Raw genomic sequence first — 27,951 nt, forward strand, 5'->3', positions numbered from 1 at the left:
ACATATGATAAGATGCTCACTGTCACTAATCATCAGAGAAACACAAATCAATACCACAATATCACTTTACACCGTCAGAATGGCTAGAATCAAAAACACAAAAAATACTAAGTGTTGATGAGGATGTGGAGAAAAAAGAAGCTTCATGTACTGCTGGTGGTAATGTAAATTGGGCAATCACTGTGGAAAACAGTATAAAGTTTCCTCAAAAAATTAAAACATAGAAATACCACAATATCCAATAATTCCACTACTGGGTATCTACCCAAAGAAAACAAAAAACTAATTCAAAAAGGTATAGGCATCCCTATGTTAACTGCAACATCATTTATAATAGCCAAGATATGGAAGCAACCCAAGTATCCACTGATAGATGGATGAGTAAAGAATATGCGATATATATACACAATGGAATATTACTCAGCATAGAAAAGAATGACATCTTGCCATTTGCAACAGTGTGGATGGATCTAGAGAGTACTATGCTAAGTGAAATAAATCAGGCAGAGAAAGGCAGATAGCATATAATTTATATGTGGAATCTAAGAAATAAAATAACTAACAAATTCACAAATACAGAGAACAAACTGGTGGAAGCTAGAGGAGATAGGTGAACTAGGTCAAGGGGATTGAGAGATATAAACTTCAATTATAAAATAAGTCATGGGGATGAAAAATATAGCACAGGAATTATAGTCAATAATATTGTTATAAGGTGATGAACATACACCACTGATTGTGGTGAACATCTCTTAATGTACAGAACTGCTGCATTACTGTGTTGTACATCTGAGACTACTGTAACACTGTATGCCAACTATGCTTCAATTTTGTTTTATTTTATTTTTATTTTATTTTATTTTTTCTTTACTTTTGAGACAAAGAGTATGTGAGTGAGCTGGGGAGGGAAAGAGACAGAGAGGGACAGAGGATCTGAAGTTGGCTCTGTGCAGACAGCAGAGAGCCTGATGAGGGGGTTCGAACTCACAAACTATGATATCATGACCTAAGCCAAGGGCAGATGCTTACTCAACTGAGCCACCCCAAGCACCCCCATGCTTCAATTTTATTTTATTTTTTAATGCTTGTATTTATTTTTGAGACAGAGCATTGAGTGGGAGAGGGGCAGAGAGAGAGGGAGACACAGAATCTGAATCAGGCTCCAGGCTCTGAGCTGTCAGCACAGAGACTGACACAGGGCTCAAACTCTCAACCTCGAGATCATGACCTGAGTCGAAGTCAGACACTCATCCGATGGAGCCACCCAGTCGTCTCCACAATCCCAATGCTTCAATTTTTAAAAAAGAGTATTTGGGTATCATCAGGCATTTTGCAATACCTAATTATTATTTTTAAAGCTTCTTGTGACACTGAATAAATTCCAAGAAAATAAATTATGGCATGGTTTCTATATGACGGGGTCTGTAAGGTGACAGTGAAGTCTATTTCATTTTGATCATTTATTGCCTGACTACATGCAGTTGTGATGAATTCAGTGCAAAAGAAAGTGAACATAAAGTTCAACATACCATAGGCTAGAATGTGATCAATAAGTCTGGAAAAAAGAATAGTGAACTATGGTAAAAGAAATGATAATAGAAAAAACAAAATAAATGGAATTAAACTCCACATTACCTCCTGTTTTCATCAGAGTCTAAAATAAGCATTAACTCATTTAAGTTAATGGAACACATACCCTAACTCTAGATTTTAGACACAAGAAAAAGATGTGACTTTTTCAATTATTCTTATCCAACTTTTGGGAATTGAGTTAGCTTTGAGGGAAAAGGAGTCAGGAAAAAAGAAGAAAACATTTAAGATGGCATTTAGAGATATTTGCAATACTCAAGCAAGCTTCAGCAATCTATATGGGAACACTAAGTTAAAAGATACTGCAGATTCTATTATAAATATCTATCTAAATGTCAACATCACTGCAAAAGAAAGTAAGACTAACAGTGAATTCAAATTATGATGAAAGGATTAGAGAATAAATACTAGATGAAGTTTTCCAAATGACCTAAATGGTAGTTCATTTTATATTCATGGTTTAGAATACTTTTTTTCCTACGTAGTATAGGAAGTAGATTACAATGATAGAAAATAAGAATACAGAGATCTCATTCCATGATTAAGATATGTGAATGACAATAAAAGAGGAAAATATGGACATGTAATGTCATAATTGTGATAATTTAAAAAAAATTTTTAAAGAACAGCTCCTAATCCCCCCCCCCCCATTTTTAACTTATTTAATTAAATTCAAGTCAGTTTACATACAGTGTAGTATTGGTTTCAGGAATAGAACCCAGGGATTCATCATCTACATATAACACCCAGTGCTCCTCCCAACAAGTGCCCTCCCCAAAGCCCATCACTCATTTAGTCCTTCCCTTCACCCATCTCCCCTCCAGCAACCTTCAGTTTATTCTCGGTATTTAAGAGTCTCTTATGGTTTGCCTCCCTCTCCGTTTTTATCTCATAGTCAAGGAACTGGTCTCAGTTTCTAAGGACGATACAGATATTAGGGCCTAAATAAAAATCAAGAAATGGTAACAAATGGCATCTAGGATGACAAGGATAGTGAGGAATATGTGGCTTTCTAAAGAAATTAAGAGCTACATGAGCAAAATTAGATGTTTAATATCAACAGTAAGTTAGATTCTCCTATGCTTAAGTCAGTGGACATGATCAGTTTACTATCTATTGTAAAGTGACTTGATGTGACCATAGAAATGACAGCTATGACTCTGACAGATGTGTTAGAATCAGGTTATGACAGGGTTACCACAAGGAATATGAAGAAGGCAACTCTTTGGAGTTTGCTATAAAAATGTTTAATACTGACCAGTATGAACTATTTCAGGTATAGAAGCATCATGCCCCCTTTTATTTCTTGTCACCAAGTTTTTCTTAGAATTAATGATAAATGTGCCTATGTCTAGCCTTTTAACCTCTCTATAGTTCTGATGTTCAGGGTCCTGTATTTTTTGAGAGTTAAGGCCAGGCTGTCCAATAATAAATAATTCAATAACCAAGTATAACACCTAGGCAACTAGAGCCTGAACTGAGGGAGCAGCTTTTGTTGTACTTTATACATTCTTGTTTTATATATATGGAATTTGCTCTATTTTATATAAAAGAGCTGTATCTCTACAGTGGGGAGGTTTACTGAAAAATGAGGATAGGTGATATTCTATTTAATTTTGTAAAGATTTTGAGACAACCATATTGTGTTTGTATTCTACAGGCATTCAAGCAGCCAAATAATTAACATAAAATATCCTCAAAGCATGCAGAGGGACCTTAGAATTTATTTGGTCCAGTCTCCCATCCAATGTAGCATTGTCCTCAGTTAAAAATACTGTATTGTTGAATATCCTTTCCCCAACCATATAAGGTGTTCCTTCCTTCATCTCTGCCGTCCACGACTTCATACATAAAAGGAGAAGGTTGAGACAAGATCTCAGTATTTCTTCTAACTCACTGATTTTCCTAAGTATTTTGCTTATTGGAAACTACTGGGCCTAAACATTACATGTGCCCTTAGGATTATAGTTGTTCAGTGCAGAAGTTAAAGAAATAGGTATTCTTAAGCCATAAAAATAAAAATTCATAAACTTTTTAGTGTTGAGAATTTTTTTGCAAAAGCATCTATTATTATGCAATACTTAAGCATATACAGTTATGCAGAAAAGAGATTTCTTCATACATTATTCTGAATGACTCCTTGCCAACAGGTGATAATGTCTTGAGGCTTCCTGATGTATGCTGTGATCACCAGAATAGTGCACTGCTATTAGAATTCTGATCTCTGTGTTTTTCTCTTATAGTTGTTATTCAGTTAGGTCTCAATTGCAAAACACTTCTCAGATGTTACTCTAGTGTATACTCTAGGTGCCATTAGGAGCATATACATGTATTTACAAATAAGGCTTGCATCACTGTGATGCAGATGCAACATAAGCTTCAGTCAGCTGTAGTAAGTAATGAAGGGAGGCTATATTAATTTAATCCTAATGAAAATAGGAACTTATTACAAATAATTTGTAAACTTAATTTGGGAGACAAGGGAGAACGTTAAAAAGAGGTAGGTAAGGTACTTTGAGGCTTGGTATAACTTGTATGTCTCAGCAAGTGTCACCTATGTGGGATACGAACTAGAATCAGCAGTTATGAATGGAAGGACGGGTAAATAGCTCAGTTAATTTGCTGAAGATAAATGTATCTGTTGGCAGTGTTCTAAGGCTTAATCATTTTTATTACTATTTCTATTTTGTCGATGGTGGCTCAATACCAACTTGACACAAAATGAGTTCTGTCTTCCAGATGTCATTTTACTAGGTATGAAGAACAGACCACGCTATTCCTTCTTTGTGGCATGTAGTATATGTAACCATAATCTTCAAAATCACTGTATCATAAATTCCTATCTACTTTGTTATTCATTTTTACCCTCAGGTCTTTTTGACCATTTGATGACTTTCAGATTTCACCCATTCTAGATACCCATTCTGTTTTATTGTTTTCCCTAACGTACTTTCTACTTTAGAGGGACAGAATCTCATTTTGTTGTCTCTACTCCATATTTCTAAGTTCTCTGGACACCTTTATATTGCTTTGCTGCCCTTACTGGTATTTGCAATTTAATATCATCTGTGAATTTCATTAACATGCTTTTTACTCCTTCTTCTACATCATTAACGTAGCAGCTATATAAGATAGGCATAACACTGATCCTTGCAGCACCTAGACATATCCCCCAACTTGATACATTTCTGTTTATGGTTTATCAATATTTTTTATGGTTCTCTAGCCAGTTTTGAATATATGTGATTCTGCTGTATATCCAGGACAATCTGAATTAACTGTGCACAGACATCATGATACACTATATCACAGCTTCACTAATATGAAAACTACTACAACCACTATATTTTTTCATTTACTAATACTTCTAAAAAACTCATTTTCAGATTAGCTTAACATTTGTAATTCTAGTGATCTATATGTACCTACTTCTCTTTTTAGATTTGTACCATTATTTTCACGTAATGAATACAGATGATAATTATTTTTTGAACACTCCTTTTTTAACATTTAGTTTTGTAATAATTTTAGATTTAGAGAACAGTTACAAAGATAGCAGAGTCAGTTCCCTTTATTCCTTCCCGCAGCTTTCCTTATTATCTTTAAAAAACATGGTATATTTGTAAAACTAAGAAATATATAATGATATGAAGTAAACTACAGACTACAAACACATTACACAAGCATTTTTCTCCTAGTGATCATTTTCTATGCAAGGATCTAGGATACCACGTTGCACTTGGTAGTCATGTCTCCTTAGTCTCAGATGATCTTTGACAGTTTCTCAAATTTCCCTTGTTTTTTTACTCCACTGACACTTTTGAAGTGTGGTCAAATATTTAGTAGAATGTTCCTCAATTTGGGTTTGTTGGATGTTTTCTTGTGAAAAGACAGAGGTTACATTTTCTTAGGAAGATTCCTACATAGACACAACACTCTTCGCACTGTACCATACTGGGGATATATGGTATTAGCAGGAATTATCACTGGTGATGTAAACTTTGATCACTTGTTTAAGGTGGTGTCTGCCACATTTCTCCATCCTAAGTTAGAGATTTGCTTTTTCCATATTCTGTTCTATGCATTCTCAGTGGGGTTATTATAACACCTTCAAGCGAATAAAAATTCATTCCTGGAGGTAAAAAAATAACTCTTCTTATGCATAAAACATGGATATATATATAGTACATAAACAAATGTGTAGTATATTTATGTTATCAAAATTTCATCTGGGGTGGGGGAGCATTATGAAAAAATGTATAAAAAGGTTCCTGTGTCTATGTGGAATGGGAGATGATTTTTAAAAGGGGGAATACTGGCAGATATTGCTGTATTCATTGGAATCAAGTCACTAAGCCCATCCCACATTGGAAGAGAGGAGAATTAAGCTCTACCTCCAAAAGGAGAGAATATCTACATATACTATTTGGAATTTTTCTCTAAGAACATTTTTTTTTCCTTTAAGTCATCATTTTGGTTCATTTTCAGTCAGTAGTTTGGGTCTGTTTCTGTTCTTGTTTGCGTGTTCCAACAAGCAGATGCCAATCAGACAAGCAAAAGATTTGGGGACTTACTTATAATAGGTGATGAGAAGGTAGCAAGGATGGTAAGAGAGACTTCAGACTGTGATGTAGGTCTAGTACCTGTAATGGAAAAAGGGAAGGAAGGAAGCCTGGGTAGGAGGAGTGTCAGACTGCAGCACAGTTCTAACAAAGTTTTGGCCCAGCCAATGAGAAATCTTTGAACCAAAGTATCCCAGTAAAGGATTCCTGCATGACATTGGAAAGGGTCTGCCTTACAACTCCTATCATATGCAGCCATTGCCTAGAAAGATCACTTTGGAATCACTGCCTTGGTATGAACTTGGGAGTGGGTCTAAAGGGCAGCAGCTGTGGCTATCAGTAAATCATGTTCCCTGCAGAAGGAAATCTAAGCAGTACATCTTCATGCCCATCACAGTCCATAGTTGAATTAAAAGTCCAGAAATTATTTTTGAAAGAATATTACCTAATTCTTTCCCCATTCTAGGAAGTATTTTTTTACTTCTTGCTTTTCTAAAAATAGCTGCATAAATACAGCTATTGTTAGCAATTTCTTAGAAATTGCTTAGAAATACTTATAAGCAATTTCTTAGAAACCATACTTTTATTTTTCTATTTAAAAATACTTTAAAAATGCGCAAATGACTTATGGCATTCATAAACAGTGAAATATCTTAAACTAGATAACCCTCCTAACAGTAACAATTACAAACTCTAAGATATAAGAAAACAACTATTTGAAGACTATTTGAAACAATAAATAGCAGGTAGAAACTCAAGAGGATATGGCCTTTGAAATAAGGGAAGCCAATAGGTGACATCCATGTTTTTCTAGCTTTTTCAGTAAGGTTATTTCCCAGTCTGTGTGGTGAACAGGGAATAGAACTTATCAGAAAGAGTAGTCTTGGTGGGGCTGAAGAGTGAGAAGTTAGAGCTTCAGGCTGCTGGAAGACCTGAAAGTTCAAAGAGGAAGTCTCCAAAAAGGGGAAACCACTGAGGGCTGGGTGAGGCTGGGAGGGTATCTCCAAAATCTGCATAATGCATCCCCACAAATCCTTGGCTGATTCCTGAACTTTGCTTATCGAGGGTGAGAGCCAAGAAATCAAGAGGGAAGCATAGCTACAAGTCTGAAACAGCTAAGCAGACGGATCTATTGGAATATTCAGAACATTCTACCCTGAAAGAGTAGAATACACATTCTTCACAAGTGCACATGGAACATTCCTTAGAATAGATATGTTAGGCCACAAAACAAAATCTCAACAAATTCAAAAACACTGAAGTCATAGCATGCATCTTTTCTGACTACAACACTACAGAACTAGAAATCAACCACAAGGAAAAATCTGGAAAAAAACACGAATACATAGAGGTTAAATAACGTGCTACTAAACAATGAATGGGTCAACCAAGAAATAAGAGAGGAAGTAAAAAAATACATGAAGACAAATGAAAATGAAAACACAACAGACCAAAAATTGGGGGATGAACCAAAAGCTATTCTAAGAGGGAAGTTCATGGCAATATAGGCCTAGCTCAAGAAGAAAGAAAAATCTCAACCTAACCTTATACCTGAAGGATCAAGAAAAAGAACAAAACCCCAGACCAGTAAAAGCAAGGAAATAATAAAGATTAGAGCAAAAATAAATATAGAATTTAATAAAACTGTAGAGCAGATCAATGAAACCAAGAGTTGGTTTTTTAAAAAAATAAACAAAATTGATAAACCTCTAGCCAGGCTTCTCAAAAAGAAAAGGGAGATGACCCAAATAGATAAAATCATGAATGAAAATGGAATCATAACAACCAATCCCTCAGAAATATAAGCAATTATCAGAAAATATTATGAAAAATTATATGCCAACAAACTGGACAAACTGGAAGAAATGGACAAATTCCTAAGCACCCACACACTTCCAAAACTCACACGGGAAGAAATAGAAAATTTGAACAGACTCATAACCAGTGAAGAAATTGATCAGTCATCAAAAATCTCCTGACAAATAACAGTCCTGGACCAGATGGCTTCCCTGGGGAATTCTACCAGACATTTAAAGCAGAGATTATACCTATCCTTCTCAAGCTATTCCAAAAAATAGAAAGGGAAGGAAAACTTCCAGACTCATTCTATGAAGCCAGCATTACTTTGATTCCCAAACCAGACAGAGACCCAGCAAAAAGAGAGCTACAGGCCAATATCCCTGATGAATATGGATGCAAAAATTCTCGACAAGATACTAGCAAATCGAATTCAACAGCATATAAAAAGAATTATTCACCATGATCAAGTGGGATTCATTCCTGGGCTGAAGGGCTGGTTCAACATTCGCAAATCAATGCGATACATCACATTAATAAAAGAAAAGATAAGAACCATATGATCCTGTCAATCGATGCAGAAAAAGCATTTGACAAAATTCGCCATCCTTTCTTAATAAAAACCCACGAGAAAGTCGGGATAGAAGGAACATACTTAAACATCATAAAAGCCATTTATGAAAAGCCCACAGCTAATATCATCAATGGGGAAAAACTGAGAGCTTTCCCCCTGAGATCAGGAAGACAACAGGGATGTCCACTCTCAGCCCTGTTGCTTAACATAGCGTTGAAAGTTCTAGCATCAGCAATCAGACAACAAAAGGAAATCAAAGACATCAAAACTGGTAAAGATGAAGTCAAGCTTTCACTTTTTGCAGATGACATATTATACATGGAAAACCGATACGCTCCACCGAAAGTCTGCTAGAACGGATACACGAATTCAGCAAAGTCGCAGGATACAAAATCAATGTACAGAAATCAGCTGCATTCTTATACGCTAACAATGAAGCAACAGAAAGACAAATAAAGAAACTGATCCCATTCACAACTGCACCAAGAAGCATAAAATGCCTAGGAATAAACCTAACCAAAGATGTAAAAGATCCGTAGGCTGAAAACTATAGAAAGCTTAGGAAGGAAATTGAAGAAGATACAAAGAAATGGAAAAACATTCCATGCTCATGGATTGGAAGAATAAATATTGTTAAAATGTCAATATTACCCAAAGCAATCTACACATTCAATGCAATCCCAATCAAAATTGCACCAGCATTCTTCTCGAACCTAGAACAAGCAATCCGAAAATTTGTACGGAACCACAAAACACCCTGGAAGACCAAAGCGGGAGGCATCACAGACTTTAGCCTCTACTACAAAGCTGTAATCATCAAGACAGCATGGTATTGCCACAACAACAGACACATAGACCAATGGAATAGAACAGAAACCCCAGACCTAGACCCACAAAAGTATGGCCAACTAATCTTTGACAAAGCAGGAAAGAATATCCAATGGAAAAAAGACAGTCTCTTTAACAAATGGTGCTGGGAGAACTGGACAGCAACATGCAGAAGAATGAAACTAGACCACTTTCTTACACCATTCACAAAAACAAACTCAAAATGGATAAAGGACCTGAATGTGAGACAGGAAACCATCAAAACCCTAGAGGAGAAAGCAGGAAAAGACCTCTCTGACCTCAGCCACAGCAATTTCTTACTGGACACATCCCCAAAGAAGATGTAATATTCAGGTATTTCAAAGCTTGATGATGGCTGGGGTATAGAGAGATGGAAACAGTCAGGATCAAAATATGTATGACCTAGTCACTGTATGAAAAAAAAACCAGTCTAATTGGGAAAACAAGCCTTTAAACTTATGTACAAGGCTCAATAATAGGAGTTAAATAGCAAAAAGTATGAAACAGCATAGTAGAGGGAAGAAAAGAGATCAAGCCCAGAGTTAGTAAGATTTACTGGAAGAGTTAAGATTTAAGATTGGTCTAACATCTCCAAAGGCAAGGGAATTAAAAGCAAAAATGAATTATTGGGACCTCATCAGGATAAAAAGCTTCCGCACTGCAAAGGAAACAATTAACAAAACTAAAAGGCAATCGACAGGATGGGAATAGGTATTTGCAAACAACATATCGGATAAAGGGCTAGTATCAAAAATTTGTAAAGAATTCACCAAACTCCACACCCAAAAAACAAATAATCCAGTGAAGAAATGGGCAGAAGGCATGAATAGACATTTTTCCAAAGAAGACATCCAGATGGCCAACAGACACATGAAAAGATGCTCAACATCACTCCTCATCAGGGAAATACAAATCAAAACCACACTGAGATACCACCTTACACCAGTCAGAGTGGCCAAAATGAACAAATCAGGAGACTATAGACTCTGGAGAGGATGTGGAGAAACGGGAACCCTCTAGCACTGTTGGTGAGAATGCAAACTGGTGTAGGTGCTCTGGAAAACAGTGAGGAGGTTCCTCAAAAAAATTAAAAATAGATCTACCCTATGACGCAGAAATAGCACTTCTAGGAATTTACCCAAGGGATACAGAAATGCCGATGCATAGGGGCACTTGGACCCCAATGTTTATAGTAGCACTTTCAACAATAGCCAAATTATGGAAAGAGCCTAAATGTCCATCAACTGATGAATGGATAAAGAAATTGTGGTTTATATACACAATGGAGTAGTACGTGGCAATGAGAAAGAATGAAATATGGCCCTTTGTAGCAACATGGATGGAACTGGAGAGTGTTATGCTAAGTGAAATAAGCCATACAGAGAAAGACAGATACCATATGGTTTCACTCTTATGTGGATCCTGAGAAACTTAACAGAAACCCATGGGTAGGGGAAGGAAAAAAAATTAAAAAAAAGGAGGTTAGAGTGGGAGAGAGCCAAAGCATAAGAGACTCTTAAAAACTGAGAACAAACTGAGGGTTGATGGAGGGTGGGAGGGAGGGGAGAGTGGGTGATGGGTATTGAGGAGGGCACCTTTTAGGATGAGCACTGGGTGTGGTATGGAAACCAATTTGACAATAAATTTCATATTAAAAAAAAACCCTATGAATAAATTTAACCTGTATTCTGAACACTGTAAAACAATGATGAAAGAAATCGAAGATGACACAAACGGAAAGATATTCCATGCACATATAATGGAAGAACAAATATTGTTAAAATGTCCATACTACCTAAAGCAAACTACAGATTTAATGCAACCTTTATCAAAATACCAATAGCATTTTTCACAGAACTAGAACAAGTAATTCTAAAATTTGTATGGAACCACCAAAGACACCAAATAGCCAAAGCAATCTTGAAAAAGAAGAAAAAAACTACAAGTATTGCAATCCTCAATTTCAAGATATTCTACAAAGCTGTAATAACCAAAGGAATATGGTAATAGCACAAAAACAGACACAAAGATCGACAGAACAGAATAGAGAGTCCAGAAATAATCCCACAATTACATTGTCAGTTAATCTTTGAGAAAGGAGGCAAGAATATGCAATGGGAAAAATAAAGTCTCTTCAAAAAACTTGTGCTGGGAAAACTGGACAGCTACATGCAAAAGAATGAAACTGGCCACCTTTCTTCACCATACAACAAAAATAAATTCAACATGGATTAAAAGGCCTCAGTGTGAGATAAGAAACCATTAAAATCCTAGAAAAGACCACACGCAGTCACTTCTATGACATATACTAGAGCAATTATTTTCTACATATGTCTCCTGAGGCAAGGGAAACAAATGCAAAAATAAACTATTGGAACTTTATCAAAATAAAAAGCTTCTGCACAACAAAGGAGCAACAAAACAAAAGAAAACCTACTTAATGAGAGAAGGTATTTGCAAATTATGTATCTGATAAAGGGTTAGAATCCAAAAAATATAAAGAATTATAAAACTGAAGACCCAAAAAACAAATAACTCAGTTAAAAAATGGGCAGAAGACATTAACAGACATTTCTCCAAAGAAGACATCCAGATGGCCAACAGAAATATGAAAATGCTCAACATCACTCATCAACAGGGAAATGCAAATTAAAACCACAATGAGATATCATTTCACACCAGTCAGAATGGTTACAATCAAAAACAGAAACAAGTGTTGGCGAGGTTATGAAAAAAAATGAACCCTTCTGCACTGTTGGTAGGAATGCAAACTGGTGCAGTCAATGTGGAAAAGACAATGGTGGTTCCTCAAAAATTAAAAATAGAATTACCATATGATTCAGTAATTCCACTACTAGGTATTTACCCAAAGAACAGGAAAACACTAATTTGAAAAGTTATATGCGCCTCTATGTTTATTGCAGCATTATTTACAATAGCCGAATTATGGAAGCAGCCCCAGTGCCTATCAATGGATGAATTGATAAAGAAGATGTGGTATACACACACACATGCATACATACACACATATAACGGAATATTACTCAGCCATAAAAATAGAATCAAATCCTTCCATTTGCAACAACATGGATTGATTTAGAGAGTATAATGCTAACTGGAAAACATCAGTCTGAGAAAAACAAATACTATATGATTTCCTCATATCTGGAATTTAAAAAACAAAGAAAAAAGAAACAAAAAAATCCCCAGAGTCTTAAGTATAGAGAACTGATGGCATCAGAGGGGAGGTGGATATGGGTATGGGTAATACAGGTGGAGGGGGTTAAGAGTACACTTATGATGAGCACTGAGTAATGTACAGAACTGCTGAATCACTATATTGTATACCTGACACTAATATAACATGAATGTTAATTATACAGGAATTAAAATAAAAATAATAAACATTTTAAAAAATAAAATATCTTAAAATAAAAAGGATATCCTCATACATGCTACAACAAAGAGGAACCTTGAGGACATTATGCTAAATGAAATAAGCCAGTGTCTGTCTGTCTGTCTCTCTCTCTCTCTCTCTCTCTCTCTCTCTCTCTCTCTCACACACACACACACACACAAACACACTAGCGTATGGTTCTACTTATATGAGGTACCTATAGTAGTTAAATTCATGGAGACAGAAAGTAGAATGGTGGTTGCCTGGAGCTTGGGGGAAAGGCAAAGGGGAGCTGTTATTTAATTGGTATAGAATTTCAATATTGCAAGATGAAAAGAGTTTTAGGAATTCGTTGCACAACAATGTGAATGTACTTAACAATACTCAAGTACACACTTAAAAAGATGAGTAAGATGTTAAGTTTTATGTTTTACCACAATTTTTTTAGAAGTCAGTTAACTATTTATCTATTTTTTATTTATTTTTGAGAGACAGCATGAGCGGTGAAGGGGCAGAGAGAGAGGGAGACATAGAACATGAAGCAGGCTGCAGGCTCCAGGCTCCGAGCTGTCAGCACAGAGCCCGACGCGGGGCTCAAACTCACAAGCCGTGAGATCATGACCTGAGCTGAAGCCGGACACTCAACCAACTGAGCTACCCAGGCACCCCCAAAAAAGTCAGTTAACTGTTTAGCGCAAAATATATGTTGGAGCTTATAAAAAGTGTAGGTGTAAAATATATAACAAAATAGTACAAAGGATGAGAGGGAAATAAATAGAAGACATCACTGTAATGTTCTTAAATTGTAAGTTAAGTACTATAATACTATTGCAAGGTAGACTGTAATAATTTAAGTACGTATATTTAATTTCTAAAGAAACCAATAAAATAACAATACAAGTATATATAACCAAAAGAGTCAAATGAGGAGATAGAATAGAAACCAAAAAATACTTCATTAATCTAAAAGAACACAGGGGAAGAGGAACAAAGGAACATAGAATACAGGGAACATACAGAAAACAAATACTGAGATGACAGATTTAAATTCAACCAAATCAATAATTTAATATAAATAAACACACCAATTTAAAAATGTTTTTAGAAAATATTAGCAAATATTAACAGTCCTATTGGAGAATCCTTTCTAAAAATAAGGTTTTAACAACGAAGTTTGCCTATAGATAAGATGCCTCACTCTTCATATAATTTTACCAGATGGCATGGTTATGAATAAAGGAAGTCTATATTAATACCTGTTCTATTACTTATGTTACAGATGTTTAAAAAATGCTTCCAATGAGACGTACTACAATAGCACTTCTCTATGACAAAAAGAAGATTGTATAAAATCTAGAAAATTTTTAACAAGTGAGTTGTTTTTAGGGGGTTTTTCTTCTTCCATCAATTTCACCCTTTTCCTTCTAAATCATGTCTCACTGTTTTCTTCAATTGTTTCTATGGTCTGTACCTTTTCAAATTTATAGAAATAGAGAGTAAAAAAAAAGACTATCTCAATTTCTTAAGTTTCTTATGAAAATTATTTACATATCAAGTCAAGTTCATAGTAGCAAACAGTTTATTTAAATGGAGCTATGGAGGAAGGAATCAGGGAAACTAAAAGATTTCTTATACATATTACTAGATAATCACACTCTTCTTTTTTTTTGATTTTTAATTAAGTTTATTTACTTTTGAGAGAAACAGAGCAGCACGAGCAGAGGAAGGACAGAGAGGGACAGAGAGAATCCCAAGCAGGGTTGGGGCTGCCAGCACTGAGCCCAACGCAGAGCTTCAACTCAAAACTGAGATCATGTCCCGAGCTGAAACCAAGAGTCAGACGCTTAACCGACTGAGCCACCCTGGCGTCCCATACCCCTCTCTTTTACAAACTCACTGGGATAATGAAAAATGTTTTCTTTTATTCCTTCACAAAAATATTGTAATATCATAATTCCTTCTCATCTTGGTGTGGCTAATACAGATTACCTAATCCAGATGGAAAGTAAACAGAAAAACAACTGTCTAATGGATTTTTTTAGCTTAGAAAGAAGGTGCAATTATGCTATTTATTTGCTTCCACCCCAAGATAAAATTCAACTTAAGAAAGAAGCTATACAAAAAATAAAAAAATAAGAATAAAAATAAATAAAAGAAAGCAAATATAGTTATCATGCCATTTATGTTTTTGAGCCTTTTCAGGAAAACCTGATATTCCTAGGTACTTGCCATTTTTAGCTGTGACAATTTAGTAATCTTCCACAGTAGTAGAAACATAATAGAATGAAACATTTAAAAGAGTGAAAAAAGAATGGAATTGGCATTACTTGTCTAATAAACCAATGACAATAATGTAACTCATGGATGACACTGGCAAGTAACTGAGCTGTTAGACATCTGAATCTCCACCTGAGGATTAAAAAGAAATAGCAAATATTCTATTATGCAGATAATAGCCATGATATACACCTCTTTCCCCCAGTTAAATGACGCCAATTTTGTGTTAGCATCCACTCTTTAAAAAAGTGACACAACCAAAAACTCAGGGATGAATTTCGATTTTTCTTTTTAACTTTTTATTTAAATTCCAGTTAACATACAGTATATTATTTTCAGTTGTACAATATAACCATTCCACACTTCCATGAAACATCCAATGCTCCTCACAACAATTGCATGCCTTAATCCCCATCACCTATTTAACAATCCCTCCACCAACCTCCCCTCTGGTAACCATCAGTTTGGTCTCTATAGTTAAGAGTCTTTTTTTTTGGTTTGCCTCTCTCTCTCCCTTTTTCCCTCTTTGTTCATTTGTTTCTTAAATTCCACATGTGAGTGAAATCATACGGTATTTTTCTCTGACTCATTTTGCTTAGGTCCATCCACTTCAGTGCAAATGGCAAGATTTCATTCTTTATATGGCTGAGTAATATTCCACTGTATACAGATATACCGCATCTTCTTTATCCACTTGTCAGTTGATGGACATTTGGGTTCTTTCCCTAATTTGGTCATTGTTGATCATGCTGCTATAAACAGCAGGTTGCATGCACCCCTTTGAATTAGTATTTTTGTATTCTTTGGATAAACACCTAGTTGTGCAGTTGCTGGATCATAGGGTAGTTCTATTTTAACTTTGTGAGGAACCTCCATATGCTTTTCAAGAGTGGTTGTGCCAGTTTGCATTCCCACCAACAGTGCACAAGGATTCCTTTTTCTCTACATCCTTGCCAATTCCTGCTGTTTCTTATGTTGTCGATTTTAGCCAATCTGATATTAATGTGATCTCTCATTGTAGTTTTGATTTGTATTTCCCTAATGATGATGATGATGATAAGCATCTTTTCATGTGTCTATGGGCCATCTGATATCTTCTTTGGAAAAATGTGTATTTCATGTCTTCCGCCCATTTTTTTTTAAAGTTTATTTATTTTGTGAAAGAGAGAGAGCATGAGCAGGGGAGGAACAGAGAGAGAAGAGAGAATCCCAAGCAGGCTCTGCACTGTCAGGAGGAAGCCGATATAGGGCTCAATCTCACAACCCATGAGATCAAGACCTAAAGCGAAACCAACAGTTGGATGTTTAACCAAATGAGACACCGAGGCACCCCTTCTTCCTATTTTTTAACTGTGTGGTTTGTTTTTTGGGTGTTCAGTTCTTCCTATCTTTTGGATACTAACCCTTTATCAGATAGGTCATTCACAAATACCTTCTCCCACACAGCAGGTTGTCTTTTAGTTTCTTGTCTGCTTCCTTTGCTGTGCAGAGCTTTTTATTTTGATGAAGTCCCAATAGCTTGCTTTTGCTTTCGTTTCCTTTGCCTCAGGAGACATATATAGTAAGAAAGTGTTATGGCTGGTGGTGCCTGAGTGGCTCAGTCAGTTAAGCATCTGACTTCAGCCTCAGGTTATGATCTCAGAGTTCCTGAGTTTGAGTCCTGCATCAGGCTCTGTACTGACAGCTCAGAGCCTGGAGCCTGTTTCAGATCCTCTGTCTCCCTCTCTCTCTCTGCTGCTCCCCCGCTTGTGCTTGCACGCTCTCTTTCTCAAAATTAAACATTAAAAAAGTTTTAAAAACAAACAAAGAAGTTGCTATGGCTGATGTCAAAGAGATGTCTGTGTTCTCCTCTAGGATTCTGATGGCTTCCTATCTCACATTTTTGTCTTTAATCCATTTTTAATTTATTCTTGTACATGGTTTAAGAAAGTGGTCCAGTTTTCCCAACACCATTTGTTGAAAAGACTGTCTTTCTTCTGTTGGATATTCTTTCTTGCTTTGTGAAATCTTGGCTTCTCTAAGCACACCCCTAGGTAATCCATAATCCCTTTCTCCTCACCTGTGTTCATTTAGGAAGTGAGTATCTAACTCAGTAAATGAGTACTGGAGGCAAGTGTGTTAGAAGGTTTCCAAAAAAGATTTTCTTGTTCTTAAAAAGAAACCTATGTGGAGAGATGGTGTTTTCTTTGGCTGGATTAATTGAAGACTAAAACTATAGTGGTCACCTGTGACCCTGAGGAAACCTAGTCTGAAGACAAGGACCAACATTTTGAGGATAGCAGAGTACAATAATGAGATTTGAATTCTCATCACGCCACTGAGCACTTGCAATGACCAATGTGGGAACTGTCCTTTCTTGAAATTTCCTACTTGAGAGTAATTTTTAAGTAATTTTGAGGCTAAAAATGTTATTGCAATTAAAATTACTCTTAATGTGTATTTAGTAGGTATCTGGTATTGTGCTAAGTGCTGTAAATCGATTATTTCATTTAATACAATAAACCTATGAGATGGCTATTATAACGCCCATAAAACCAAAGAAGAAACTTTGTCTTACAAAATTAAACTACATCCCCCACAGTCACATAACTAATAAATAGCACAGTTGAGAATTCAAAACTTTTGTACTTCAAAGTTAGGCTCTTAGCTACTGACTCAATCTCATTTTATCATTAATTCCACATACCCGCCCCCACACACACCCCAACATATTATAGGGTGTGTACTGTGCTAATTTCCTGAAAATTGTATTTGGATAAAAAAGTTTTTTAGAGGAAACAGTATCTGAGATTGTATGTGACAGGAAATATTAAGCCAACTCTAAAAATAGGCTTGGGTAATAATATTTTCTATTTAGTAAATAATATCCTCATTAAACAAATAATATGCTTTACTTATTTCAGTAGCTTTAGTTTTAGTGTGGCTTGGAAAGCAGGACACACTGCAGAGATCTGTGTTGTTGGCTAGAGGTATGAATCACTTTTGTCAGGTCAGTATCCAGTGGGATATACTTGAAGGTCACCTTCGAGTAATGGGAATTCTCAAGAGCATAGCAGCAGCCACATGTTCAGGGTGACTGTTAATTCTAATTGCAATTATGATATGCTTAAGGGCCTGCTTAGAAAAGACCAATTACTAAAAGTAAACAAATGTTTACTGTGTTTTTCACGCAAGTAACATAGCGCCATGCTATACATAGGAGACTGAAGAGAAATACGAGCTAAGAAACATTAGCTATCCTGAAGCAACATACACGTTCTTGTTTAGGAGTTGAGATTAACATCCATAAAATAACAAAACAAAACCGAATGTAAATAAGTATAATATTAAACACTTATTTTATAATAGTGAAAATAAGTTCAGAAAAGAGAAAAAGATCTTCAATTGTCAAATTTTACCTACATACCACCTTACCAATTTTAAAAAGCTTTCATGTTAACTCATCTAATATTCACAAAACCGCATAAAGGCAGGAAAGGTAAATGATATTTAATCAATAGTGACAACTACCATTAATGATAATTTCCAACGTATTAGATATTGTGTAAAGCACTTTTCATTCTTTCTTATTTTATCTTCATATGAATCCCACGTAGTAGGGAATATTGTTCCCATTTCCAGATGCTGACAGTGAGTTAAATGAACTACTTGAGAACACACAATACTTCCCACAGTTGGTACACAACACTAGCATCAAAGTTGATGCCATTACCCAAGTTGAGAGTTCTACTACTGAATTTTGCCAATACTGTGAAAACTCAAAAACCTATAAATACCTCAAGTCTATTAGAAAAAAACAAAACAAAACTTTCCCTTAGTTTGAAACAGAGTGAAGCCAAACTATAGTGAGTCTAACCTTACTTGAAACATCACCTAACTCACTGTGAAGAAATATTTAAATTATAGCTGTTTAAAAGAGCCAAAACTTAAATCATCACACAAAACCTACATTTGCCTTTGGGGTATTTAGGTTGGGACTAAGTGAAAAGGAAAGTTTCTAATCTCTCTTGATGCTGATTGTTAATGAGAAGATGATGCCAAACAAATACAGGGGTTTGTTGCTGTTGCAGTTTATCCTATCCTATCCTATCCTATCCAAAAAGGTAACATTAATTATGTTTTTAGAACTATTATTTCAGTAATGTTAAAGGTGTAATTTGAATCCCTTTGCCTGTGGAATACAAATTTACTACTGTTTCCACTAGTCTTCCAGATGTACTATGACCTAGATATTCCATATTCTAAATTCTCAGCCTCCTGACCCCAGTTCAGCCAAGCCTAAGCATATCCCAAAAAACTATGCCAGTGTCATCAGATTCTTCTGAGAATAATTTGCATTTGAAAAAATCTCATTAATTTATAAAAGTAATCCTTAAATATTAGAATATTCCCAATGGATGGCCACATTTTGTTTTCAAAGGAAAAAAATCTATGCAGAAAACCTAAAGAAGATTAAACATTAAGTTAAGAATCAAAACAAAGAAAACCAAAGTTTTCTCATTCATTTGTAAGTTAGAGCAAGGAGTCTCAAAAACAATAACCACATTAAGGTCTTATTCCTATACACATACAACATAAAAGTTAACAACTACATCCAGTATGACTCAGTGGCATTAAGTACATTCACGATGTTGTATAACCATCATCACTATTTCCAGAATTTTTTCATCATCCCAAAAAGAAATTCTGTACCCATATAGTAATGGCACATGTGCCTCTCCCCCATCTTAACCCTGATAACCTCTAATTAACGTCTTTACAAATCATCTAACTTTTAGAATTATATCATCCTTTTATATATGGATTATGTCACTTAATGTTTTCAAGATCTATCCATTTTGTAGTGTGTATCAGAACTTTATTCCTTTTTTTGGCCAAGTAATATTCCATTATATGGACATACTAGATTCTGTTTAATGATATACCAAATTTTGTTTATCAGTTACTTTGTTGATGGACAAATGGGTTGTTTCTACCTTTTAGTAACTGTGAATAATGTTTTGAACACTGGTGTATTAGAATCTGTTTAAGTCCCTGTTTCGGTATACACCTAGGAATGGAGTTACGATATTTAATTTTTTGAGGAACTGCCAAACTGTTTTTTACAGCAACTATACCATTTCACAGTTCTACCAGCAATGTAAGAGGGTTCAAATTTCTCTACATATTTGCCAACACTTGTTATCTCCTTTTTCTTTTCTTCTACTTCTGCTGACCTCTCTCCCTCCCTCCCCTTTTTTTCTTTTTTTCTTTTGGTAACAGCCTTCCTACCGGGTATGAAGAGGTATCTTACTGAGGTTTCAATGTAAATTTCCCTAATGAATAGCAGAGCTGAGCATTGTTTCTATGCTTATTGGCCATTTGTATGTCTTCTTAGAGAAATGTCTATTCAAGCTTTAGCCCATTTAAGAATTTTGTTTTTTAAAATGAGTTGAAGCAATTCTTCATATATTCTGAATATTACACCCCTTTCAGATATATGGTTTCAAATATTTTTTCCTGTACTGTGCAATCTGTTTATTCTATTGATGGTATTTTTTGAAACATACAGGTTTTAAATTTTGATGCAGTCCAATGTATTTTTTTTATTGCCTATACTTATGGTGTCATATATAAGAAATCACTGCCAAATCCAAGGTCATGAAAATTGGTCCCTATGTTTTCTTCTAAAAGTTACATTCATTTAGTTCTAAAATTCAGGTCTTTAATCCATTTTGAGTTAATTTTTGTATATTGTGTAAGGTAAAGGTCCAATTTTGTCCTTTTCCATGTGGATGTCCAGTTTTCCCAGCACCATTTGCTATAGAGACTGCTCTTCCCCCACCATTGAATGATCTTGCCCCCACTGATGAAAATCATTTGACCATAAATGTGATGACATAATTCTGGGCTCTGAATTATATTTCATTTGCCTATATGTCCACCCTCATGCCAATGCCAAACTTTTAATTTTTGTAGCTTTGTACTAAGTTTTAAAATCAGGAACTTTGGGGGCGCCTGGGTGGCGCAGTCGGTTAAGCGTTCGACTTCAGCCAGGTCACGATCTCGCAGTCCGTGAGTTCGAGACCCGTGTCAGGCTCTGGGCTGATGGCTCAGAGCCTGGAGCCTGTTTCCGATTCTGTGTCTCCCTCTCTTTCTGCCCCTCCCCCATTCATGCTCTGTCTCTCTCTGTCCCAAAAATAAATAAACGTTTGAAAAAAATAAATAAATAAATAAATAAATAAATAAATAAATAAATAAAAAAAATCAGGAACTTTGTATCCACCAAATTTGTTTTTCTTTTCAAGATTGTTTTGACTATCAAGAGTCCCTTGAAATTCTTTTTGAATTTCAGGAAGGGTTTTTCAGTTTTAATTTAAAAAAAAGAAGGCTATTTTTCATAGGGATTCAATATAAACTCCAGATTGCTTTGGGTAGTATTGTCATCTCAACAATATTAAGTTTCTCAACCCATGTATATGGAATGTCCTATTTCTTTAGGTCTTATTTTTTTCAACAATCTTTTGTCATTTTGGCACATTAAAGTCTTATGCCTCCTTGATTAAGTTTATTGCTAAGTAAGTCTGTAGTTATCCAGGGGATGTTTCTCTTCCAGTATCTCCACAAGTCAGGCAGAGACCTAACAGAGTCTCTGTAAATGCCTGCATCCAAATGAGAAAAAAGAAAGCATCTCTAAATCTTTTAATAGTAGCCACAGCTGTGGAAGCCACTGCAATCCAAGGGGGCTGAAACAAAAGGAAACACCTTTACTGGTCACTCACAGGATAACCAGACTGATCAAAATGCACCGTCTCCAAAACTTGGATGATGAAGTCAACACTGCCTGCCCTGGCAGTAGCCAGCTACTCTAGAAATGGTGACTACTATCACCACAATCATGGCAAGGCTGAAGAAAGGGGGGTTGGTAGCTGTCATGTCACTTTTACTGAATTTAAAAGCCTCTCCTTTCATTAAGCACTTCCCTGGTTGTTTTACTGCCTGATTGGGTTCCAGAGTTCCAAGATGGTTGACTGTGAGAGGTGTTTTTCCCACTTGAATGGCTATTTTGGTGGGGAGAGTAAGCCATAAAATGTCCATAATTTTTCACAACATCATGCACTTCATAAATTTTCCCTTATTCACTGATTTGACATTAAAATCTATGCAAGATATATAACAAGGTTAATTTCCACAAGAAAACGTTTTCAAAGGAAAGGCAGGCAATGGTCATTGAACAACATTTAAAGACAAAATATGCTATCTAGACACACAGAACCATGTGTGCCAGGGCTTAAAATTTGAGGGTCTTTGCCATTGCTTGTGGTTTTATTCCTCCAGTTCTTCTCTTGCTATCTATAGGCCAAGAAAATTGAAAGGGATCTACTCCTCCACTAGATAAAAGGCTTGTGTTTTATTTTTAAAATGATTTTATTTTGAGTGGGGCTGAAGGGAAGATGGCAGCAGAGTAAGAGGACTCTAGGCTCACCTCATCCCATGAATACAACTAGGTAAGTATTAAAACATCAAGGGGCGCCTGGGTGGCTCAGTCAGTTGGGCGTTCAACTTCAGCTCAGGTCATGATCTCACGGTCCATGAGTTCGAGTCCCACGTTGTGCTCTGTTCTGACAGCTCAGAGCCTGGAGCCTGCTTCCGATTGTGTCTCCCTCTCTCTGGCCCACCCCGCTCACACTGTCTCACTCTCTCTCTCAAAAAATAAATAAATATTTTAAAAAATTAAAAAAAAAACCAAACATCTGAAGTTCCCCAGAAATGGACCTGAACACTGGCACAACAAACTCCACAACTACAGGTAGAGAAGAGGCTACAGTGAAGAAGGTAGCAAGGGCAGAGACATAGCTTGGGAGAGAAATGAAGAGCGGCCACGGTGGTGAGGAGGGAGCCATCATTTCAGAGAAGGGAGAGATAAAGACTAACATATAGGGGAGTCCACAAAGGTAAAATGAATTCCCATAGCAATTGTCTGGCAAAGCAAGAGGGGCCGAATTTCATTAGTTCTTGCAACCAGTGTGAATTAAAGCCTGGAGTTTTAAAAGTCAGCAGGCTTGGTTTGAATAGAGCCTGCAGGACACTGGGGATACCTGTGAAGATAAAGCACGGCCAACAGCCTATGGACGTACACGGTAGACACAGCAATCTCAAGAGTGCCTGGGAGGGTTATTTGCTTTTCTCAGAGCGTGCACCAGAAAGGTGCCATTCATAGATCACTCTGTGAACAAAGGAACTGGCAAGCACCATTTCCCTCTCCTGCCTCTCAGTTTAAGCACAGGGCCACATACAGGAACCAGTGCAGAGCAGACCCTCGCTATGTAACTTGCTTACATCAAGCCTTGCCCTCCAAACTCTGGGGGATCCCCCTTTCTAGTCAACTTACCTTAGTCCAAGCATGGCAGGCCCTCTCCCCAGAAGACTGGCCCAAACCCCTGCCCACACCACGTTTCCCAGTCCAGGAGATTTGAAGGGCCTCGGTTCCAGTGGCAGCAGCAACAGGTCTCATTTCACAAGCAGATCAGGGCACACCTAGTTAAAATTTGTCATATTCAGGCCAGGGACCAAACACTGCCCACAACAAGAAAAGAGAGCCTCTGCAGACAACTGGACTCTGCAGACAGCTAGGACACAACAGCAGAACAAATGCAACACACCTTAAACACACTTGCTGAATTGCCAGGCCCTGATGAACAGGGAACACTACACAGTAGGGCACTATAGGACCTGTTCTTCATAAGGCCATTACCTGAAAGAAAAGGAGACGTAGATGACTTTCCTAACATATCACAGAGATTTAGAAAAAATGAGAAGACAGAGGAATTCGTCCCCAACTAAAGAACAGGACAAAGCCCTGGCCACAAACATAAGTTAAACAGATGTAGTTAACATGGCTGTCGGAGTATTCAATGTAATACTTAAAGAGAATCACTGGACTTGAGAAAACAATGGAAGGCATGAGTGAGACCCTTAACACAGAGATAAGGAATAATTTATTAGAGATAAAGGGCTCAATAAATGAAATGAGAAACACGTTTGATGGAATGAACAGCAGGCCGGAAAAGCAGAGGAAAAATTTATTACCTAGCATAGAGCGTAACAGAAAGTCACCCAGCTGAACAAAAGATAGAGAAAAGAATTATGCAAAGTAAAAACAGACTTAGGGAATTCACTGATTCCGTCAAACCTAATAATCTTCATATTATAGGATTCCCAGAAGAAGAGAGACAAAGGGGGGCAGAAAATTTATTTAAAGAAATAATAGCTGAAAACTTCCCTAATCTGGGGAAGGAAACAGATATCCAGATCCAGGAGGCACAAAGAACTCCCAATAACAACAAAACCACATCAACAGCATGATATATTTTAACTGGCAAAATATAGTGATAAACAGTTTAAAACCAGCAAGACAAAAGAAAATAGTAACATATAAGGGAAACCAAATAAGACTATCAGGGAATTTTTCAGCAGAAACTTACCAAGCAAAAAGGAAGTGGCATGATATGTTCAAAGTGCTGAATGGAAAATATCTGCAGCTGAGAATACTGTCTCCAGCAAGGCTATCATTCAGAATAGAAGGAGAGATAAAGAGTTTCCCAAACAAAAACTAAAGTTCATGACCACTAAACCAGCCCTGCAAGAAACATTAAAGGAGACCCTTTGAGGGGTACCCAGGTGGCTCAGTTGACTGAGCATCAGACTTTGGCTCAGGTCATGATCTCATGGTTCAAGGGTTCAAGCCTCGCATTAGGCTCTGTGCTGACAGCTCAGGGCCTGGAGCCTGCTTCGGATTCTGTGTCTCCCTCTGTCTCTGCCCCTCTCCTGCTCGTGCTCTCTCTCAGTCTCTCAAAAATAAATAAATATTAAAAAAAAATTAAAAAAAGGGGGGGAACTCTTTGAGTGGAAAGTAAAGACCAAAAGTGATATACCAAGGTAGGAACCATAAAAGCAGTAAAAATGAATGTTTCTGTAAAAAATTCAATCAAAAAACTCACAAAATAAAAGGATCTTAAATATGACACCATATGCCTAAAACAGGGTAAGGGGAAGAAAAAAAGAATGGGTTCAAACTTAAATAACCATCAACTAAATAAAGGCGACTATACACAGGTGTTATATACAAACCTAATGGTAACCACAAATCAGAAGCCACTAATAAGCAAATAATAAAGAGAAAGAAATCCAAATATATCATTAAAGAAAACAAGTAAACCATGAAAGAAAAACAAGGGTCAGAGAAAATCTTCAGAAACAACCCCCAAACAAGTATTAAAATGGCAATAAAAAGATACCTATAAATAATTACTTTAAATGGAAATAGACTAAATACTCCAATCAAAAGACATAAAGGGTGACAGAATGGATTATAAAAACCAAAACCTATCTATATACTGCTTACAAGACTCATTTTAGACCTAAAAACACCTGCAGATTCAAAGTGAGAGGGTGCAGAAACATCATGCAAATGGATGTCAAAAGAAATCCAGAGTAGCAATACTTACATTGAACAAAGAAGACTTTAAAACAAAGACTGTAACAGGAGACAAAGAAGGACACTATATAATCATAAAAAGGACAATCCAACAAGAACATATAACAAGGCATAAATATTTATGCCCCCAACTTGAAGCACCTAAATATGTAAAACAGTTAAAACGAAGTATCAAGGAACTGATCGATAGTAATACAGTAACAGTAGGGGAATTTAACACCCTGCTTACATCAAGGAACAGATCATCTAAACAGAAAATCAACAAGGAAACAATGGTTTCGAATGGCGCAGTGTACCCAATGGATTTAACAGATATATTCAGAACATTCCATCCTAGAACAGCAGGATACACACTTTTCAAGTGCACATGGGACATTCTCTGGAATAGATAACATATTAGGCCACAAAACAAGTCTCAACAAATTCAAGAAAACTGAAGTCATACCATGCATCTTTTCTGAACACAATACTATGAAACTAGCAGTGAACCACAAGAAAAAGTCTGGAAAGACCACAAATACATGAAGGTTAAATAACACACTACTGAACAATGAATGAGTCAGATAGGAAATAAAAGAAATACAAATTACATGGAAACAAATGAAAATGAAAACACAATGGTCCCAAACCTTTAGAATGCAGCAAAGGCAGTTCTAAAAGGGCAGTTTCTAGCAATATGGGCGTACCTCAAGAACAAAGAAAAACCTAAAATAAATAACCTAAAAAGCTAAAAAGAACAGCAAACAAAACCTAAAACCAGCAGAAGGAAATAATATATAGAGAGTAGTAAATGATACAGAAACTAAAAATAAAAAAATAAAAAACTTAAAACCCCACAATAGAACAGAAATCAATGAAACCAGGAGCTGGTTATATGAAAAAAAAAAAAAAAAACTAATAAAATTGATAAATCTGTAGTCAGGCTTGACAATTAGAGAAAGTACCCAAATAAATAAAATCACAAATGCGAAAGGAGAAATAACAACTAAAACCACAGCAATACAAACAATTACAAGAGAATATTATGGAAGACTCTACACTGAAAAATTGGACAACTGAAAAGAAATGGATAAATTCCTAGAAATATATAAACTACTAAAACTAAAACAGGAATAGGAACTTTGAATAGACTGTTAGTCAGCAATGAAATAGAATCAGTAATCAAACAACTCCCAACCAACAAAAGACGAGATGAACTCTACTAAAAAAAGGAAAAAGAGGGGCGCCTGGGTGGCGCAGTCAGTTAAGCGTCCGACTTCAGCCAGGTCACAATCTCGCGGTCCGTGAGTTTGAGCCCCGCGTCAGGCTCTGGGCTCATGGCTCAGAGCCTGGAGCCTGTTTCCGATTCTGTGTCTCCCTCTCTCTCTGCCCCTCCCCCGTTCATGCTCTATCTCTCTCTGTCCCAAAAATAAATAAACGTTGAAAAAAAAAAATGGAAAAAGAAAAAAATAGAGGCCAACATTATCCTGATACCAAAACCAGATAAAGACACCATGAAAAAAGAGAACTAAAGGCCAGTAACTCTGAAGAACACAGATGTGAGCATCCTCAACAAAATACTAGCAAACTAAATCCAACAACACATTAAAAAAATCATTCACCCTGGAGGTGCCTGGGTGGCTCAGTTGCTTAAGTGTCTAACTTTGGCTCAGGTCATGATCTCACAGTTCATGGGTTTGAGCCCCACATCAGGCTCTGCACTGACACTGCAGAGCCTGCTTGGGATTCTCTCTCTCCCTCTCTCTTTGCCCTTCACTTGCCCATGTGCTCGTGCACGTGTACACACACTCTCTCTCTCTCAAATAAACTTAAAAAGAATTCACCATGATGAAGTGGGAATTATTCCTGGGTTGCAAGGGTGGCTCAATATTTGTACATCAATCAATGTGATATATCACATCATTAAGAGAAAGGATAAAAACCATATGATCATTTCAATACATGCAGAAAAAGCATTTGACAAAGTACAACATGCATTCATGATAAAAACCCTCGACAAAGTAGGTTTAGAGGGAACATACCTCAACAATAATAAAGGCCATATATTAAAGTCTCACAGCAAACATTATACTTAATGGGAAAACAGCTTTTTCTCTAAGGTCAGGAACAAGACAAGAATGTCTACCCTCACTACTTTAATCAACATAGTACTGGAAGTCCTAGCCACAGCAATCAGGCAACAAAAATAAATAAAAGGCATCCAAATCAGTAAGGAAGAAATAAAACTTCCACTATTTGCAGATGACCAAATACTATATAAAGAAAGCCTGAAAGACTTCACCAAGAAACTGCTAAAACTGAAAAACAAATTCCATATAGTGGCAGGACACAACATCAATGTACAGAAATCTGTTGCACATCTATATACCAACACTGAGGAAGAAGAAAGAAAAATTAAGTAAATAAACCCATTTATAATTACACCAAA

The 27,951-nt window shown here is 36.4% G+C and overlaps 2 long non-coding RNA genes across 2 annotated transcripts in view; both read right to left on the bottom strand.

Moving 5' to 3' along the window:
- The window catches only part of LOC123579391, a 142,288-nt gene that overhangs the window by 104,612 nt on the left and 9,725 nt on the right, over nucleotides 1-27,951 (bottom strand). The gene's annotated exons all lie outside the window — the stretch shown is intronic.
- LOC123579393 lies at nucleotides 1,882-20,454 on the bottom strand. The gene is made up of 3 exons (XR_006702743.1): nucleotides 20,113-20,454; nucleotides 7,352-7,355; nucleotides 1,882-1,892 (listed from the first exon to the last, which is right to left on the bottom strand). It is a non-coding gene; the product is annotated as an uncharacterized LOC123579393 (long non-coding RNA).

The sequence above is a fragment of the Leopardus geoffroyi genome, chromosome E2 (assembly GCF_018350155.1).
Source record: "Leopardus geoffroyi isolate Oge1 chromosome E2, O.geoffroyi_Oge1_pat1.0, whole genome shotgun sequence".
In the NCBI taxonomy this organism is placed as follows: domain Eukaryota; kingdom Metazoa; phylum Chordata; class Mammalia; order Carnivora; family Felidae; genus Leopardus; species Leopardus geoffroyi.